Consider the following 18979-nt stretch of genomic DNA (forward strand, 5'->3'; position numbering starts at 1 on the left):
GACGCATCCTCCTAAAAGTGAGGTACTTTGGGAAAAAAAAATTAAAAACAAAATTATTTTGAGAATTTTCTTTAAAGATTGGATTCTTTTAGTAAAAAATTCACAATAGAATGACATTAATTTTTATAATAATTTGTTGAGAAATTATTATAGACGGTAAAATTTATTTCCTAAAGATTTAACACTATTTTGTGTCTAAATTGTATTGAAAAAAAAGATTTAGTTAAGTAAAAAGAAATGTTTATCATTTTATTAAGTGCTCTTGAGTTAAAGATGATAAAAATATAAAAGAAAAACGTGTTGTTGAACTGTAAAGTGAAATAGCAAGCAGGATGAAAAAGAAAATGAACGTGGAAAAGCTGTTGATGCAAATAGAGGCATTGATTAGGGGAAACTAAAGTTGTTCCCTAGACAGTTGTAATCATAATTAGAGCAACAATCTTTAGAGTAGAGGAAAAAGCAAAATACGATAACCAAAAAATTGTATGTATGCTTGTCCTCACGTGTAACCCTTGATGCCAAATCATAATAATAGTAATTTGCCGGCACAATTCAGTCTTCAATGGCAATCAATGAGAAATTGTTATCTTCTTCCACTATCACAAATTATATGTAATTTGATTAACTAAGATAACAATTTAAGATTACAAATTTTCAGGTATAATCAACAATCAGAATTATTCATAAGATCTAATACATGCCTACACTAACATGAAATCTCTATTAATAGAAATTTAAACTGAACAACATGCACACTATTAAAAAACAATGCACATAAAGCATGTAAAACTATACATAAAATAAAGAGATAGAGTAAAATAGATGGGACTCCAAAAATTGTTTTTTTTTTTAAATAATCAGGATTTTCAAAAAAGAAAACGAAAATAATCATCTTTTAAAAATAAAACTAAAATAATCAATTTTGGGAGAGGATGCGTCGGGGGAGCTGGCGCACCCCCTAAAAAATAAGAGGAGGCGCCAGATGCATTGGCGCACATGCATTGGGCCTCATGAAGAGACGTCAATGCTTGTGGCGCCTGCATGACCCTCCTAAAGGAGGCGTCCATGCATCTGGCGCCTACATGGCCCTCCTAAAGGAGGTGCCAAGGGCAATGGCGCCTGTGTGGCCTTTGTTTGGTGGGTGTATGTGACACCACATCTGGCGCATACACCCCCTCCTAGTATTTTTTTTAATTTTTTTTTAATTTTAATTTTTTTTAGTTATATATATTTTTTAAATATTTTTTGTTTTTAATATTTAATATTTATTATTTAATACATAATAAATAAAAATGAAAATAAAATAACTTCATTAAGTATATAATAATTGATTACATTGGAAAGACCAAAAACCTAATGACCCGCCCGATTATAACGTCCCCCGATTCCACATCCTGGTGCGTTAGGTTGTCTCCATGGTCTCCCACGATTTTCTTGAGGTGTTTGTGGTCTTTAGGTGCTAACCTGATCGAGCGATGGTTGGTTGGAAGGTCCGGCAGAAGTTCCAGCGGTATTTGACAGATGTGTCATCATTTGCTCCCAATATCCGGAGGGGCTCTGGCCAACGGCGCTTCCGTAATGGAGTTCGGTGCCCATGTCATCGTAGTTAGGGCGTTGGGGTTGGGTAAATTGGGGACGGTATAGTTGCCCAAATTGAGCCATTGAGTCGTTTTGAAAACGAAGCAATGGTTCTTGGGGCGTACTATAGTTAAACAGTGGTTGGGTGTTAATTGGTGGGGGGCTACGATGACGTGACCCATATGAATCATCTGGGCTATAGACGGTTGTGGTTGCGGGGTTTGGTTCTTGGTTTTGTGTTTGGGTGGGTGGTATGAATGAATTGCGACGTTGGATGGTGCGTTGTTGGGTGGTTGGCATGAACGGGTTGCGATGTTGGGTGTGTGGTTGTTGTGTGTATGTGGTCGGTTGATGTTGTGTGGTTGGTTGTTGAGTTTGGGTGGGTTCACATTGGTGTTGGATGGTGAATTGATGTGGGGCATACGATGACGAAGCAAGTTGGTGCGGATCCATCAAATACCGCGGCTCAGATAGAAATTGTTGAGTTGTTACAGACCTAAACCATGCCATATATTGTTGAGTCGGTCTTGCACCTTGGATGACTGGTTCGTTCAAGATGTGTTGTCGACGATTCCTCCATTGACGACACATGTCTTTTGCAAAGTCTCTCAAGTCAGAATAATCTCACTGTGCATCGACCCTCTTTTGATGCCAATTCCCCAAACACGTGGGAGATTCTGGAATATGTTGTAGCATTCCGAACTGCAGTTTGACCCGGTCACTTTGGTGCATTTCAATTGTAGTGAATCGGATAATCGGTGTCTTCGCTGTCCAAACTGCAGCATCGTCATAGTTCACATCATGATTCAGACCCAGATATGGCCTCCAAACAAACTGGAAAAAAATACCAAATCGTTAGATGGAAAATAATTTGAGAAGTATTTTTAAATTAAAATATAGTTTGGTAGGAGTATTACATCATCATGTCCAATGTGGTCCAATAGATTTCGATAGACTACAATAGCGTGTTTCGGACACCTATTATAGTTCATTCCCCTTACTGACCACCTAAGATAATAAGAAGAAGTGAAAAATATTATTTACTATTAATTATAATAATAAATATAATTAACTAAATGGTGAATGGTAAAGTGCTAGACTTACTTGGTTGCAAAGGGGAACACGAATTGGCGCTCATTTATCGGGGCGAGCGACGGCATCCTAGACCACCCCCAAGCTTGAAGCAAATAAGCACATGAAAAAAAAGTACAGGTATTCTTTTTTGCAGTTCTACACATTGCACTATATAGATGGGCCAACACAGTTGAACCTCAACTATAATTGTTTACCTTATTGATGTTGCGTAATAAAGGTAAATACATTATATTCACAGAATTACCTGTACTTTCTGGAAACAAAAAGTTACCAAATAAAATCATAATATAACGCTGAGCTTTTATTATTTTCTCATACTCGGTTGAATCTTCGGACGGTACTATACTGACATAATATTGTTTAAGGTATTTTAAATTTATACCTTGGCCCCTTGCTTGACCGGATGTATCTCCCTCAGTTTTGTCGTCTAACAAAGGGGCACCCAGTAATTCATTGCATATATTGTTGTCTTGGTTAACTTGCCCATTCACTGCCTTTCCATCTATACGAAGACCCAACAACATGTACACGTCCTCAAGTGTGACGGTACACTCGGGTCTCCACCTCTCCAACAAAGCCAGAATGAACTTGTAGTCCACCGAGTACGAAACAATGTTTAGTAGATTTCCAAATCCACATCCTCTAATATATGGTTCTATTAAAGGATCGTGGGGGTACATATTCATGTACATGGCATCTAAACCGCTTCGGATCCTAATAACAAAAAAATAAGAAAATACAATTAGAAGAAGAAATACATACTCAAGAAATATGTATTAGATGTAATCCAGAAATAGAAACTAAAAAGAGAGAGATTACAAAGGTATAACACAAAGAAGATATGTATTAGAGGTAATCCAGAAATAGTAACTAAAAGAGAGAGATAACATACAAATCCCGAGATATTCTCGATTGTGCCTCTGTGTTCATCGCCCATAGTTAACAAGGACATGATTCGATTTTGCAAAGCTTGAGTTTGTTAGATGAAAGAAATGTGGTAGAAGAAAAGAGTGTGATGAAGATGATTTGATATTGTTGATATGAGAGACTATTTATAGATGAATGAGTGAGTAGGTTTAGAAACCAAAAAGAGTGTGATTGGTTGCATGCAAAGGCAAGAGGAGACAAGTGAATGACAAAATTCAGCATGGAAGATCATGTGAGGAATCTACTAGGCGCATGTGAAGAAATCACATGCAAGGGAAGAGGAGCCCTTGAGTTTGGCGCCTACATGTGATTTCTCACATGCAAGGAAGAGGCGCCCTTTCTCTTGGCGCCTAAGTGTAGGGCAATTGGAAGGGGCGCCCTTCCTAGTGGCGCCTTTGTTTTGTTTTGTGAAGGGGCGCCCAAGCCTTAGGCGCCTCAGTTACTTTATGGCGCCTAGGGAATGGGCGCCTAGGTTTGGAATCTTAGGGCACAGAACTCAAAGATTCTTTGATTCCCTGGCTATTGAGTATTCTTTTCACTCTTTTCTCTGCGTGTTGGATTCCTTCAACTGCATGTATTATTTTCACTCTTTTCTCTGCGTGCTGGATTCCTTCAACTGCATGCATGGTCAAGTCTGTACAGACAATTATCAAGTTATCAATGCATTGGCCAACTATTTATGTTGTGCAGTTGAACAACTTAGCAATGCATTCAATTTCAATTCCATTCAACACAATGTCTTCCACACAACATTATATGATCAGTGCACATGTTGAAGGTGAAATATTTGATCATCAGTTGTTCGGTTTTTGTTTTCGAGACACAGAGGTGACTCGGTTTACAATAAATCGGCGATCAAATTTTTCACACCTATTATACAAATTGATGGTACATGGTTTTATGGAAAATACAAAGGAACGTTACTGATGGCAGTGGCACAAGATGGGAACAACAATATTTTTCCGATCGCCTTTGCCCTAGTTGAAGGGGAGACTGTTGAGGGATGGAGTTTTTTCCTAAGAAATCTCCGATTGCACGTTGCACCTCAGCCTAACTTGTGTTTGATCTCTGATAGACACCCCTCAATCATCTGTGCATTTAATAACATTGACAATGGCTGGAAAAATCCTCATTCGACGCATGTGTTTTGTATTAGACATATTGCTCAGAATTTCATGCGGGAAATCAAAGATAAGACGTTGCGTAAGAAGGTTGTCAATGCAGGTTACGCATTAACAGAACCTTCTTTCAAACACTACCGCGAGGAAATAAGATTGTCGAACGAAGATGCGGTTCGGTGGATCGATAGTATTCCGTTGGAGAAGTGGATTAGGGCATACGACAGCGGACAACGTTTGGGCCACATGACAACAAATCTTGTGGAATCAATGAACTCTGTCTTCAAAGGAATTCGTAACCTACCAATAACCGATTTGGTGCAAGCTACATATTTCAGGCCAGGGGCGATGTTTGAAACCAGACGCTCAAAATGAAGTTCCGTGTTGCAATTTGGACAGTTGTTCAGTGATGCTTCAATGAAATTCATCAGACATGAAGCTGCCAAAGCAAACACACACGTGGTTACGGTATTTGACCGAACAAAAGGTTGGTTTAGTGTTGCCGAGTCCATGGATCACAATGAGGGCATGCCAATGGGACAGTACAAAGGCGAATTAGATAGAGGTTGGTGCGACTGCGGAAGGTTCCAAGCCTTTCGTACCCCCTGCTCCCATGTCATAGCGGCGTGCTCAAAGGTTCGAAGGGATCCATCCTACTTGCTATCTGAAGTTTACAAAGTCGCCAGCCTTTCAAATGTTTATAAAATTAGTTTTTCAGTAGTGGCAAAAGAGGATTATTGGCCAGAATATCAAAGGGACATCGTCTGGCACAACGAAGTTATGCGAAGGAAGAAAAAGGGTCGCCCTAACAGCACCCGGACTCAAACCGAAATGGATACGGCAAACAAAATGGTTAGACTATGTAGTTCATGCCGTCAACCAGGTCACAATCGTAATAACTGTCATAGCGTTGCAACGAGCACAACCAGATAAATTCAGATGTACCTTTGTTGCTATATATGGAAAGTTAAATTTATTTCAAAGTACCTCTGTTGCAATATATGGAAAATTAATTTTACTTCATAGTAGACGTCTGTGACGAAAAGACAGTTGTTCATAAAAAATGACACAAACAATTAAAACAACTAGAATACAAAAACTATGCGATTACAACCATCAAAACAATTTTGAATATGTACTGCATCATCCTACGAGCGTCTTGGTCGGTCTTAATATCCACCCATTCACGCACTTCTCCGTTTTGGTTGAACATGGACACAAGCCATTGTATTCTTCTAATCCGTTCACCCTCTCCAATTTCTCCCTCTAACCAACTATACAACGTCCGATTAAGACGTTCAAACGTATTTGTGTTCCAAAGTCGAACCTATATCGGAGCCGCAACGGCAGAAAATATTACATCAGCATTTCGTTTCTGAATGTATGCAGACATTATTGAAACAAAGAAAATTAAAATTGATGGTTGAACTAGACTAGGAGATGAATTTGAGTGAAAATAATTGTATGCAAGGTGATGGTATTTATAGAGATGGAAGATGAATTGGACAAAACACGTAGGCGTCAGTTGAATTGGCACCCACATGACACACACACACAGGCGCCACAAAAAATTGCGCCTTGCACACACAGGCGCCGTTTCCCTTGGCGCCTCCTTTAGGAGGGCCATGCAGGCGCCACAAGCATTGGCGCCTCTTCATGAGGCCCAATGCATGTGCGCCAATGCATCTGGCGCCTCCTCTTATTTTTTGGGGGGTGTGCCAACTCCCCCGGCGCATCCTCTCCCAAATTGATTATTTTGGTTTTTTTTTAAAAGATGGTTATTTTTGTTTTTTTTTTTAAAATCCTGGTTATTTTAAAAAAAAATCCCAAAAATTATATTAATTCGATGCATTGTTCTCGTTTACACAATCTCAATGGCAAGCTGTTAAAAATTGTTGTTGCCTTCCACTATCAAATTTATTTAGTGTCTTTTTAGTACAGATGATAATCACATATCAAATTAAAAATTATTATTAAGTTAAAACACTTATATTTCTTAATTTTCCTTTAACTGCACATATCTCATAAGGTTGCAATAACTCCAAGATTCACGATCTTGAGGAGATAAACCTTCACTCATATCTTCAATTCACTTCAAGATCCCATCTGCAATAATCTTCACTTGATTCTATTGGAATGTCCTTGCCGAGTCTTAGTCAGTTTACAGATACTAGAAACTCCAAGACTTTTGGGAGAAAACTTCTTCCTTTTCCTCATCGAAACTCAATCTCCATAAACCACAACCTCATTCTAATATCTGGAAAAAAAATCATCACAAAAACATTGGAAAACCTATGAACCACCTCACAACAAGAGTTGAGAAACACTCATCAATGGGATTTTAGTTTGAGGTTGAAGATGAATTTTCTAAAAATCTCACACAAACAACATTTCTCACTCAAGAAATTAACACTCAGAAAAAAGATTTTCTTTATGGGAGATTTTGTGTGAATAATTAACACAAAAAGTTTATCAAAGGTTGTTGTGTGATTATTTCAATTTTCATTATGAAAATTGGAGAGAGAGAGAGAGAGAGAGAGAGAAAACAATTGTATATATGTGCAAGCGATAAGGCACAAAAATAGTGTAAAAATTACACTTTGATTCGAGTCAAAGAAAAAACAAGTGATTCAAATCTAGTGAGAGAACGATTTGAATCAAGAAGAGAAAAACTCATACTTTTTCTTAGTGATTTGAGTCATGATTCGAAACATGTGATTAGAGTCATACTCAATCATGATTCGAATCAAGAATCAATTACTAATTTTAAAAACCAATATTTAGTTCATGGTCTGAACCAAACTAGGCCATTATTTGAATCAAAACACCTCATAATTTGAGTCATATGATGGTATGATTTGAATCACAGTTCCATTACAAAAATTCTAATTTTCAAACTTACTCATAATTTGAATCAAAGTTTTTCATGATTAGAATCATTTTTTCAAGAGTTTTTTATTCAAGTCATAAACTATATGATTCAAATCATCTTGCAATGACTTTTAATCAAAGGTATGATTTACGCATGCAAAAGAGATCTTAACCTAGGAGCTAGTGAAAGACTTATTGTGAAGGAATCAAATAAGAAAAAAATAAAATACAAAAAACATTAAAATAACTAAAATTATATTGTTACCAACAAAACAATTTAAGTAGTAGTTTATAAGTTATGTTTTATTAATTTGTATAATTTACAACATTTTTTTTATGAAAAATACTTAGAGTTTATCCATTCAAATATTTTCACATATTTTTTCATAGGGAAAAATCTCCTAGTGAGCAAGTTTATTCCCAAAGAGAAACTTGAAAACTTAAGCAACCTTAGAGGATGAGCTAGCAGAAACTTCAGGATAAAGGAATCTATGATTGCGAGGTGAATCAAGTTTCACACAGGGTGAATTTTGATGACCCATACACATGAAGGTGGAAAGAAACATAAGAAAATGGGGTTTGAATTGGATTTATAAAAACAAAAGCTTTTTCAAAATCAACTCAATCAAACAAAAATATGAAAAAGAAAAATAACAAAGTTATTTTTATACTGGTTCGTTGTTAATAAAGATATCTCTAGTCCATCCTACAAGGGTGATTTCGCTTTCTCAAGAAGGATTTAATCCACTATAATCAAAACCTGATTACAGACACCACAAAGACAAATTGTCCTTATCTTCTTGAGTCTATCTAACTAAAACCTAGTCACTCAAGGAAACCACTCAAACAAATTTGAGATTTACAAGTTGTGTTTACAAAGAATGCTTCTAAGAAAGCAGATTAACACAAGTTAATACAATGAATATTTCTCACACCGTAACGAGCAAAAAAATTGTGTGTTTACAAAACTATACACATAAACAATACGACTTCAGCAAGAGCGTGTGTAATAGCGTAGTTATGAGCGCGGTGAACTAGCAGCTTCTTCCAAACATAAAGTATCCTTTATATATGAATATAAAAGAACCGTTGGAGGGTAGAATTGGAATACTTAATTACAGTTGTCTCTTTCATAACGGTTTGCATATATGAGGCAAAATGGTATAATGTATTGTCCTTATCCCACAAAATCAGCGTAGTGGAGGAAATGTTGATTTTATACTGTGTACCATTTTCTGACGCAAAAACTTTTGCTCTTATCTTCTAATTTTCAGAGGCTTATGATGAAATGATGTTGAAGCATGCTTAGAAGGATCAAGAGACAAGTTGACATAATCTTCAGAACCTTGGTCTTCAGAGTCTTCAGATATTGTTCTTCAAAATCTTCAGAACTTGAGCGCAGAATCTTGAAGGCAGATAAACTTTCAGAGGCTCTTCAATCACAGTCACAGTCAGAAGCTTTAACACAAATGTTCATCAGAACCGTTGTCTAAGAACTTTCTAGAACTTGACAGCATCTTGTAAAATCACTTGTATCTCCTCAGAGTCAGTGTGTGTTGATTCTATAATCTGATAACGTCACACGTCATTGCTTCAGAGTTAGAACCTATTAGCAAAATCTACACACTAGATAAAAACCATTAGTGTACAAAAATATTCTCTAAAAAATAATGCATTGTTATCATCAAAACTAAAGACCAAATGCATAACCAAATTTTGTTCTAACAATCTCCCATTTTTTATGATGACAAAACCATGAATTTTAATAAACAATTTTTACTTGGTTTAATCACATAAAAATATCAGAGTGAGGTTTGTAAGCTCCCCCTGAATTTTATATTGTTAAAAATTATTTTTCAACTTAGAATGTCAAAGTTAGAGTGTTGGAGGTTAAGGGTAAAATATTTATTTTACCACAAAGGTTACTTTGGTCATTTCTCAATGATATCATTGTTGGGTTGAATATGGACATTGAAATTATGTTCTTCGAATGACGCCACAATATTTTATCAGTATTTTAGTATGAAATCAATAAAATAATAAGGAATCAATATTTTTCGAATGACGCCATAATTAATGATTCTATTATTTTTTTCAATAAAATTTTTCTATTTGTGGGTTTCTTAACTTGTGCCCCAAGGGCACAAGTTAGCATTACCCTTATTATTTTTTAATTTTTAATGAAATTTTGGAATTATTAAATTAATATAGAACATAAAACTAAGATTTGTCCTAAGAGAGGAATCAAACCCTCTCCCTTTGGATGAAAAGGCACTAACTCACCCAATTAAGCTATACTTTGTAATGTTTATTTCTTCTAAAATAAATAATCATAACTTATCCTTAGATTCTTCAACATTCTCCGTACTTGAACTCAGTCTCTTCTTCAACAAAGATATTCTGTAAATTCATGATGTTGGAACTGGAAACTTGAAAGATCCATTTTCTTCAACACTGCTTGTTTTCGGTGAGCATTGTTCATTCATGCATGGAGACAAAGAAATAATTTGAATACATTAAAACTTCTGCGCAAATGTTAAATCAATGTTACAATGGCCATAATGGTAAAGTGAATCGCCATTTTGAAAGAATTTGTGGGTTTGAATCCCACCATTGCCAAAATAAGTCATTCATCCATTGACATATGGCCACATATTATTTAATAAATATTATTCAATTAATGAATTATTAATTATATTAAATAATATTATTAAAAAAATTATATAAAAATTTGACATGGCAACCATTTTATGATATGGCGCCACATACTCAACTTTACGTCATAAAATGAGGTGCCAACTAGACAAAACTGAATAGGGTTAAAAAAATCCAAGAAATATTGAACAAAACAATCAAAAAATTGATTTTTTTTAAAGGGGACTAAAAAATTTTAAAAATGAAAGTTAAGGGATCAAAAGTGCATTTAAGCCAAATAATAATGATAAGAAAAATGACACAAGGAATTGGTAACACATTACGGTGCAAAGTCACCTACGTCTGAAGGGCGTAATTCAAGAAAGAAAATTCACTCTTAATAGTAAAAAGTACAAGTTTATATGATTTGAACTTTCCTTGTTCAATGTCATTTTTCTTAATACTACCCGTGAATTTCTATACATGACTCCCCATGAATATGAGACCCCTCTCGCTTTCTCTCAAGCACTCTACCAAGTATTTGGATAGTTACAATATATTGAGAATGATGGAACAAATTACAATACAAAATACTTTATTCCTTAACATAGGAGGTTTACAAATAGAGTATAAAAACACAAAATAAAAGACTCAACCAAATAAACCTGATTGGCCTGATTCTTCAGGTCTCAGTCTTTACAATGGATAGCTTCTCCTTAAAAAGTATGGCTGCAAAGCCTATTAGGGTTTCCACCTTTGAAAGCGGCTAAAAAATCACACAAGTGCAAGAAACAATTATTCATTCAGTTGATTTGCAATGTTTGATTGGTTAATTCTTCACCATATCATATTTGTTCTATTTAAATCTTGGTGAATGATCTTTTGGAAAAACTTCCATATTCTAAAAAGCACATAAAACATTTAAGCATGATTAGATGAATATATAAATAAATCTTCAGTCAAGCATGAGATTCACTCAGCGCACAACAACTTTTGGGCGAGACATAATGTCTCACAATCTGGGGACATTCTACTCCACATGTTGCTTCCTGGTATGCGCTCATAAATACAAAATGTCTCACATAATATTATGACGTATTGTTCCACATGTTGCCAATAACATAACGCCAATAAGATGTAACAATGATCTCCCTCATTTGACCAATTTTTAGGCAAATACAACATGCAAGATGTATTGCGTTATGTTATAGGCATACTTCATAACATGGTCATCAAAAATTATTAGAGAGCAGTGAAAATAGACATGTTATCATACTTATCACTTAAAATGAAAGCATAATAAAACATGTAGAAAAAAATATAGAAAACATGAATTTAGAACAACAGTTAGAATAACAATCAACTTCTGAGGATTTAGGAGCTTGTTTTGCATAAAGTCATCATCATCAAAATAAACTATTCTCCCACTTATTTCCTCAAAATGGGAAAGGGGTAAAAGTACTAGAAATATCCAGAAAACTCTAGCCCAAGATAAGCACAAGGATTATAAAAAACATAACAATAGGAACTAACCCACCAAATGGGGATTAGGAACCATTATGCAACCCGTAAGGCATTTAACAAAATGTAAAAAAAAACATGAAGGGGAAGAGAATATCATTAATGAAAATAAATAAAAAACTTCTTGATCAGTGCATTTTGATGCACATTCTTCTATAATTATAATTAGGCATTTCCCTAGTTTATTTTGCTTATTTGACTATTTTACTTTGTTTTTAGATTTAAGTTCATGTTTGCCTTTAATGTATTTTCGTTTGTTGTTTTCAGTTTTAGCGGTTATTTGATACTTGTTCATTGTTCGAATCATACCTTGAGCCACGGAATGTCGTTTTGTGCATTCTGATATGTATTTAAAAGCTAATAGAAAGAGATATCACTTTTATGTTGAAGTCAAAATCAGATTCAAAGTGCAGGAGTCTCACATGATTCGTTGAAGTTTTGTACTTTAGAAAATAATTTGTTTTTGGTCATTTTTGGGTCGGGTTTATGTTTTCTGACCCATTTTGAATTATAAGTGCAATCTTTATTTTTTTTTTAAAAGGGATCATACATGGTACTGTAGCTTCATACACTTTTCACGATAAACTTTTTGCTGTGAACGATTATGATAAGGAATTAATCTTTCAGAGTTGATTTGTTGTAATCGAGTTTCCAACGCTTTGAGGTTTTTATTCTATCAATTAAATTTTGTTTCGATTTCAATTCTATTCTATGAAAATTCATTTGCTTAATATGTATTTTATGGGATGGTTTTGATTAAATTCTTATGATTGTATTCCTAAATGTTAATCGTCGTTTACATCGCTTTATCGTTAAATCGCGTTTGTAAATCGTTTTTGCTTAATTCACAATTAAATTAATCTGTTTGCTTAATTCGGAATTTAGGAATACCAATTTATCTTATATCTATTGCGTTTATCAATTGATATTGAATCGAATAGAGATCGAAGCCGCATAGGGATTTGGTAGGTAAAACTAGTGATTAGCCAGAAACCGAAAGCAATAGATTGACTTATTTTATAATCGCTTATTTTAATAACTTATTTACTTTGTTTTCTTAATTGATCCCTAAACCATAACCCCTCCCCCCAAATTAATTTCAATAGGTTAATAGTAATACAAGAATCCTTGTGATACGATACTCGAGTTGTCGCTTCCACTAAACTATAGTTTTCTAATTACTTGTTTTGACCTGTGTGCGACAGCGAATCACTTCTACAACCACCAACTAAATTACCCAGAGTCACTCGAAGAGACAAATTTGTATTCCTCATTAATAACTTCCACATTTTCTTCACTGACATCCTTCTTTGCATCTTGTCTATAATCATTCTCTACATCTTGCCCTGCAGCTTAAGAAGTTTACGTCTCAAACATCTTGGGATTCATTAACCTGATAAAATCATCAATTTTGCTCTTCCTTGCTGTAGAAGTGACAATCAGGTCCAGGAGTGTCTTGGTGACCTACATTGACTCCTGCAACCATGACCTCTAGCAGTTCTAGACATGATGGTATCCCAAGAAATTTTCCTTCTATAGTCAAATATGCAATTCCAAAGTTTGGGGAGTGATCAAATTTCCTCTTCCTAAATATTCATTTATAATTGCAGGGGAGAACCAAAAACAGTAATCTCTAACATGAACTTTTCTGAAGTCTCTACTTCCAGCATCATTAAATTCTTTAGGCAGGTTGACAATAAATTCCTTGACTAACTTGGGATAAAATGGTCCAATTTTGGACATGTTTTTCATAATTTGAGTATTTTCAAGCAACTCTATAACTTCCTAGAACTTTAATTATTCTTTTGAAAGCTCGCTTTAGAGGGTTATTCTTTTCTGATAGACAAGCGTCCACTTAAGAACACTCTCCTCTAAATGAAATGGCACATTATCCAGGGGAGTGGTTGGAGCATTAACAAGAATATAATTTCAAATAATTAGCAGCAGAAAATCATTTCAAATAATTAGCAGCAGAAAATAATTTACAGAAGCAGATAAGTAAAGAGTTAAGACCAAGAGATGAACACCACGATGTATAGAGATTCGATCAAGTAATAAAATGACCTACTCCTCTCCCTAAGAATTGATCTTGAGAGTACACAATAAATATTGAGAGATTTTAGTATGAAAGACTCACGAACCCCCTCATACAAGGATCTTGGAGCAGTTAGTCTTCAAATTCTTAAACCTTACAAGCTTTTACGCGAGTTGAGTTCACGAACCTTAAACCTTGGTTTTACACAGGATAATCAACAACCTATGAGATTTTAATATCATGCTAATCTCGAACTATGAAGTTTTTAATACCGGACAGAGCCTCAACCTATCTTGGTTTTATCATGGGTTGACCAAGAACCTATGATATTTTATAACGGGCTAATATTGAACCTATGAAGCTTTTAATACCGGGAAAGGCTTCACCCTATCTTGGTTTTATCACGAAATCACCAAGAACCTATGAGATTTTATAATGGGATAATCTCGAACCTAAATCGAAACTAAATCACACAATCCCAAACCAAATCTTTTTACGGGTTTAACTCCTAACGCACAAATAATCCATAAATGGATAATATTCAACCAAGGTGTGCACAAAAGATTCCTTTGATGAATTTACAATTCTAGCCTTCCAGAATTATAGAATAATTTCACTCGCAATAGGACTTTTCTCACAAAATCACTTAGGCTAAAATATTAGTGAGAGAAAGTTTAAGGAAAAGTTTTGTGAGAGAGGGAGAGAGAGAGTGTGTGAGAGTTGAAGTGTCAAAACATGATTCTAGACGAAATGATATAAGAAAACGAACCTATATTGATAGCTAGAGGTTTGCCCAAAACTGAATTTCAAATAAACGCTTTTTATGACAATATAATCGATTGGCACATGTTCACAGTCGATTAAAAGTTTGAAATATAATCGATTGTAAGTTTTAAAAAGGAATGAAAAGATATTTAGACGTTGCATGTCATTAAAGAGTTGTTTTAATTTCTTGTGACTCAATTTTAAACTGAGCTAATCGATTAGACAAATATCCCAATCGATTAGATAAATCAAAAACTTTATTATAGAAATTTTGATAGTTCCTAATTCATCTGGCACAAGTTCAAGATGTTTTATGAAGATATTTTCTTTAGTAAAAATAGTTTGAATATATATTTTAGTGTGTGCGCACACTTTTGCCATGCATTTTTATGATAAAGTCCTTATGCTTTATAATTTGTTCACTCACTATTAAATTATGAGGTTCTCCGGTACTTCAAGACTTGCCAGATGTTTTCTCTTTTGTGGACACTTGCTTGAGTAGCTTGAGATGAGGCATTAGTTTCCATTCCATTTGATTGCCATCATCGGGTAGTCAAGTTCATCAAACCCTAATGATTAGGTTTTCATCTTTATCCGCTTAATTGTTCATGTTTGACTTATCATAAGACATTAGTTGTCATCATCAAAAGTTGATGTCCTTGTTAAAATCATATCACCTGTAAAACAAAGTTCCACATTCCCCCTTTTTTTATGATGACAATGCATATCTTAGGGGAGGTGGTAAAAGAAAAAAAAACATATATATATATATATATATATATATATATATATATATATATATATATATATATATATATATATATATATATATATATATATATATATATATATATATATATATATATATATATATATATATATATATATTTGAAGTGATTTATTTTCCCTTGAGTTAAATAGAGAGTATATCCTACTTCCTCTAAGAGTATACTTCTCCCCTTTTTTCAAAATAAAAAAGGTGGATAAAGATGCATTATGAAAAATAAATATACAGACAAGGGAAATTTAGACATTCAAATAAGAAAAACGAGCACTCGTATTATTATTAAGCAATTCAAATTACAAAAATAAATTTTACGGAATTGAAAATACTATAAGGGAATATACTTAATTTAAAGTTTACGAGAAAAACAGAAAATAACAAGAAATTAAAAACACATAAGTGAAACTATTCTATGCCATGATTTTTTTCCATTCATTGCCATGAATTTCTTCATATCCTCAGCTATACTTTGGCAGTGGTTGAGGTTTTTTTTAGTCTTGGTGCTCTCGTCCTCAGTTGGTTTATCCTTTTCTTCTTCCTTAAAAGATGAATCTTCTTATCTCTCTATGCTTGATATGAACTCTAATATCTTTTAGGGCATTGTAAGTGATCTTATAGTTTGTCGAGTCTTATATTTCGTCCACTATATAGACATTGAAGGTGGCTAGAAATTTTGTGATTATTAGTCCATAGGGTAGCCATGCAGGTGAATTTTTCTTGCATTATATCATGTGGTTGAATATGGCTTATACCCAATTGGTTGAGATTTCTCAATTTATGATCCATAAGGGTGTTCCCTGACCACATAACCATGGTTTATGACCATTAGAAAGAGGATCCTAGTGAGAATTTAGTGGATGATTATAAGCATTGGTTTTAGATGAGTGGCTTTGAAAGGTATTCTCTTCTTTTTCATGGGGATGATTACCAGATGGTTGATGGAGATGGAGTGCTTAAATTTCTTGAAGACTATTGGTCTATCAAGAGTGTGGGTCATCCCTTTAGAGGGAAACTCAAAGCTTCTCCCAAAGTGGTCCTTATGAAAAGCAATTTAAACTCCTCTTACAGATGTTCTTAGATGACATCCAACAAGTCTTATGTTTGATTAGAATTCTTTTACTAAGCTTGGAAAAATCCTATTGAGTAAGTTTGTGAATATTTCTATGAGGGAAGCCTGACAGATTTGGTGGTAGGGGTTAAGGATTTTCCAAAGTCTAGAATCAAGGAACCAGTGTTGAATAACTCTCTTGGATAAGGTTGTCATCTTTTCTTCTTGTTTCTGATTTATGAAAATGGCAGTGAAGTGATTTGTTTTGAATTTTTAGCTTGAGGAGGTCATGATGATACTTATGGCAAGAAGAAAAACTCACAAAAGAAAAGATGCAGAAAAGTATGAGATGCATGAATAAGTGAAGAGATGTATACCTATTTATAGTGTGTCATCTGAGAATTTAAGTGTGTATTCCTAACAAGCATACAATGTCGATTGTGCTAATCAAATAAAAAACTTTTTTATTTGAGTCTCCTAATCGATTGGCTAAGGAATCCAATTGGTTAGATTTTCAAATTTTTCCGAATTTTGTGAAATCTTTATTAATTCTAAAATTTGATTTTACAACGATTACTCTTCGATTTTACTTTAACTTGTTTCTAAATGGTTTTTTTCATAAAAATTTATTTTATCAAAAGATTAAAATTAATTAAGAAAAACAAAAATGGTCAACAATTGACCCCTATATTTTCAACCCAACTTTTACTCTTTTGATATTTTTAATTTTGACTATCATGAAAGGCTAAAAGAGAATTAAATATAATAAAATGTCATTGAAAACATTAATGAATTTGGATAACAAACAATATTTTATGTGAGATAACTACAAATATCAAATAATCAATTGAATAATGTGAAAGGATAAACTCAACAACTATTCTATTTTCCAAAGGGTTTCTTGCAATTCAATAAATGCTAAGAAGTATTAAAGTGAACTAAATTAAGAATAGATTTTTTTATTATATAAAGTAGTTTCATTTTGTTACATGCCCATGAGTAAAAATATGGTTAAAGTTTTCAAATTTGTTTGTGTTATGATTCTCTTTTCTTTCCCAATTTTTGTTTTGGCAAATGCCTTTTGTAAGCTCTTCTTTTCTCTCTCTTTCAAATTTTCTTCTATAACTTTTACACAATCTTTCATCTTCTTTCAATAATATTCTTATTTTATATCACAGTTACTTCTTGTGAGACTGACGTTGATTGCGTAAATCATAAATGCACTTTACCTGAAACATCAATGTGCTTGATCAATTTGTGTTTATGTGCTTTTAACATGTAAGTTGGAAAATAATTCTATTACTTCAATTCTTATATTTTTATTTGCATATAATAATAGTCTTTTTCTTTTAATTATTTATCTCGCAAATTTAGTTATGTTTCTTTGACCGTTCATGATCTTTGACAGGACAAGCAACTCAAGACAAATATTTTAGTCACACTAGTGTTGTTTAATGTAGTTTTTCTACATCTCCCTTTGTAAAATAATGTGATTTTACTAAATTTTCAATTACTTCCGTATAAAGATATCAAGTGATATAAAAATATATGTGAGGTGGTTGTAACAATATTGTATAATTACAAAATCATAAATATATGTTTTATTATAATATTGTCGATATTTTAATTAATTTATCTTAAATAATTATGCGGTCAAATTATTTTTTAGTATGGTAAAATTAGATAGAATGTCGGGGTAGCGTCTATAGTGGAGAAGATTGTGCAAAATAGATTTAGGTGGTTTGTGTATTTAGAGAGAAGAGGAAAGATTCTGTAATAAGGATGATAGACCAGATGGAGAGAAGACAATGTTGGACTTTTGCCAAATTTCTGACGTGAATTTCACCAAACTATGGAAAACTCTGAATCAATCTTGATGAAGAAGAATCAATCTTTCTGATTGATTATTCCTCTTGTTCTTCACTCTTCACTCGAGTGAACCAACCAACCTTAGTTGCAAGATGATTCCATTGCACAACAATTATGGAAGATTAAAAGAAAAGATGAATTGGGGAAGAAGGCAGAATTTAGGGTTTGGGAGAAAAGGGGAAAAAGAAGAATATTTTTGCAGCATTTCTCTCTTTGTCTTCAAATTAAAGTTTATTCAATATGTTTTCTATGATATTGCATTACAATCAATGACAGGGTACGCGATGTCGCACACGGATAAAAAACGAGTAATTAAGAACGGTAGTGTAGGGAAGCGACACTCGAGTATCGTATCATAAGGACTCTTGATAAATTAACCAAATAAGAAAACGAAATAGGGGGATTTTGATTCGATTAAGAATAAGTGATTATAAAATGTGATTATAAAAATTGATTATAAAAAGTGATTATGAAATAAGCTGATCTGCTGGTTTGGTTAATATAATTTTTATTTCCTAAGCAGATCCTAATTCCCTTTTGATTACAGTAACAATAACAAACACATTGCTATTAATATATGATATGTGTTCCTAATTTATGAATTAAGTAAACAGATTCTGAATTAAGCAAACGGGTTAAGCACACGCGAATTAAGCAAACACGATTATGGAACATATATCAATCGAAATTAATCAACATATATTCTATAGAACTTGAATAAAGCATACAAGACA

The sequence above is a fragment of the Lathyrus oleraceus genome, chromosome 3 (genome assembly GCF_024323335.1).
Source record: "Lathyrus oleraceus cultivar Zhongwan6 chromosome 3, CAAS_Psat_ZW6_1.0, whole genome shotgun sequence".
Lineage (NCBI taxonomy): Eukaryota > Viridiplantae > Streptophyta > Magnoliopsida > Fabales > Fabaceae > Lathyrus > Lathyrus oleraceus.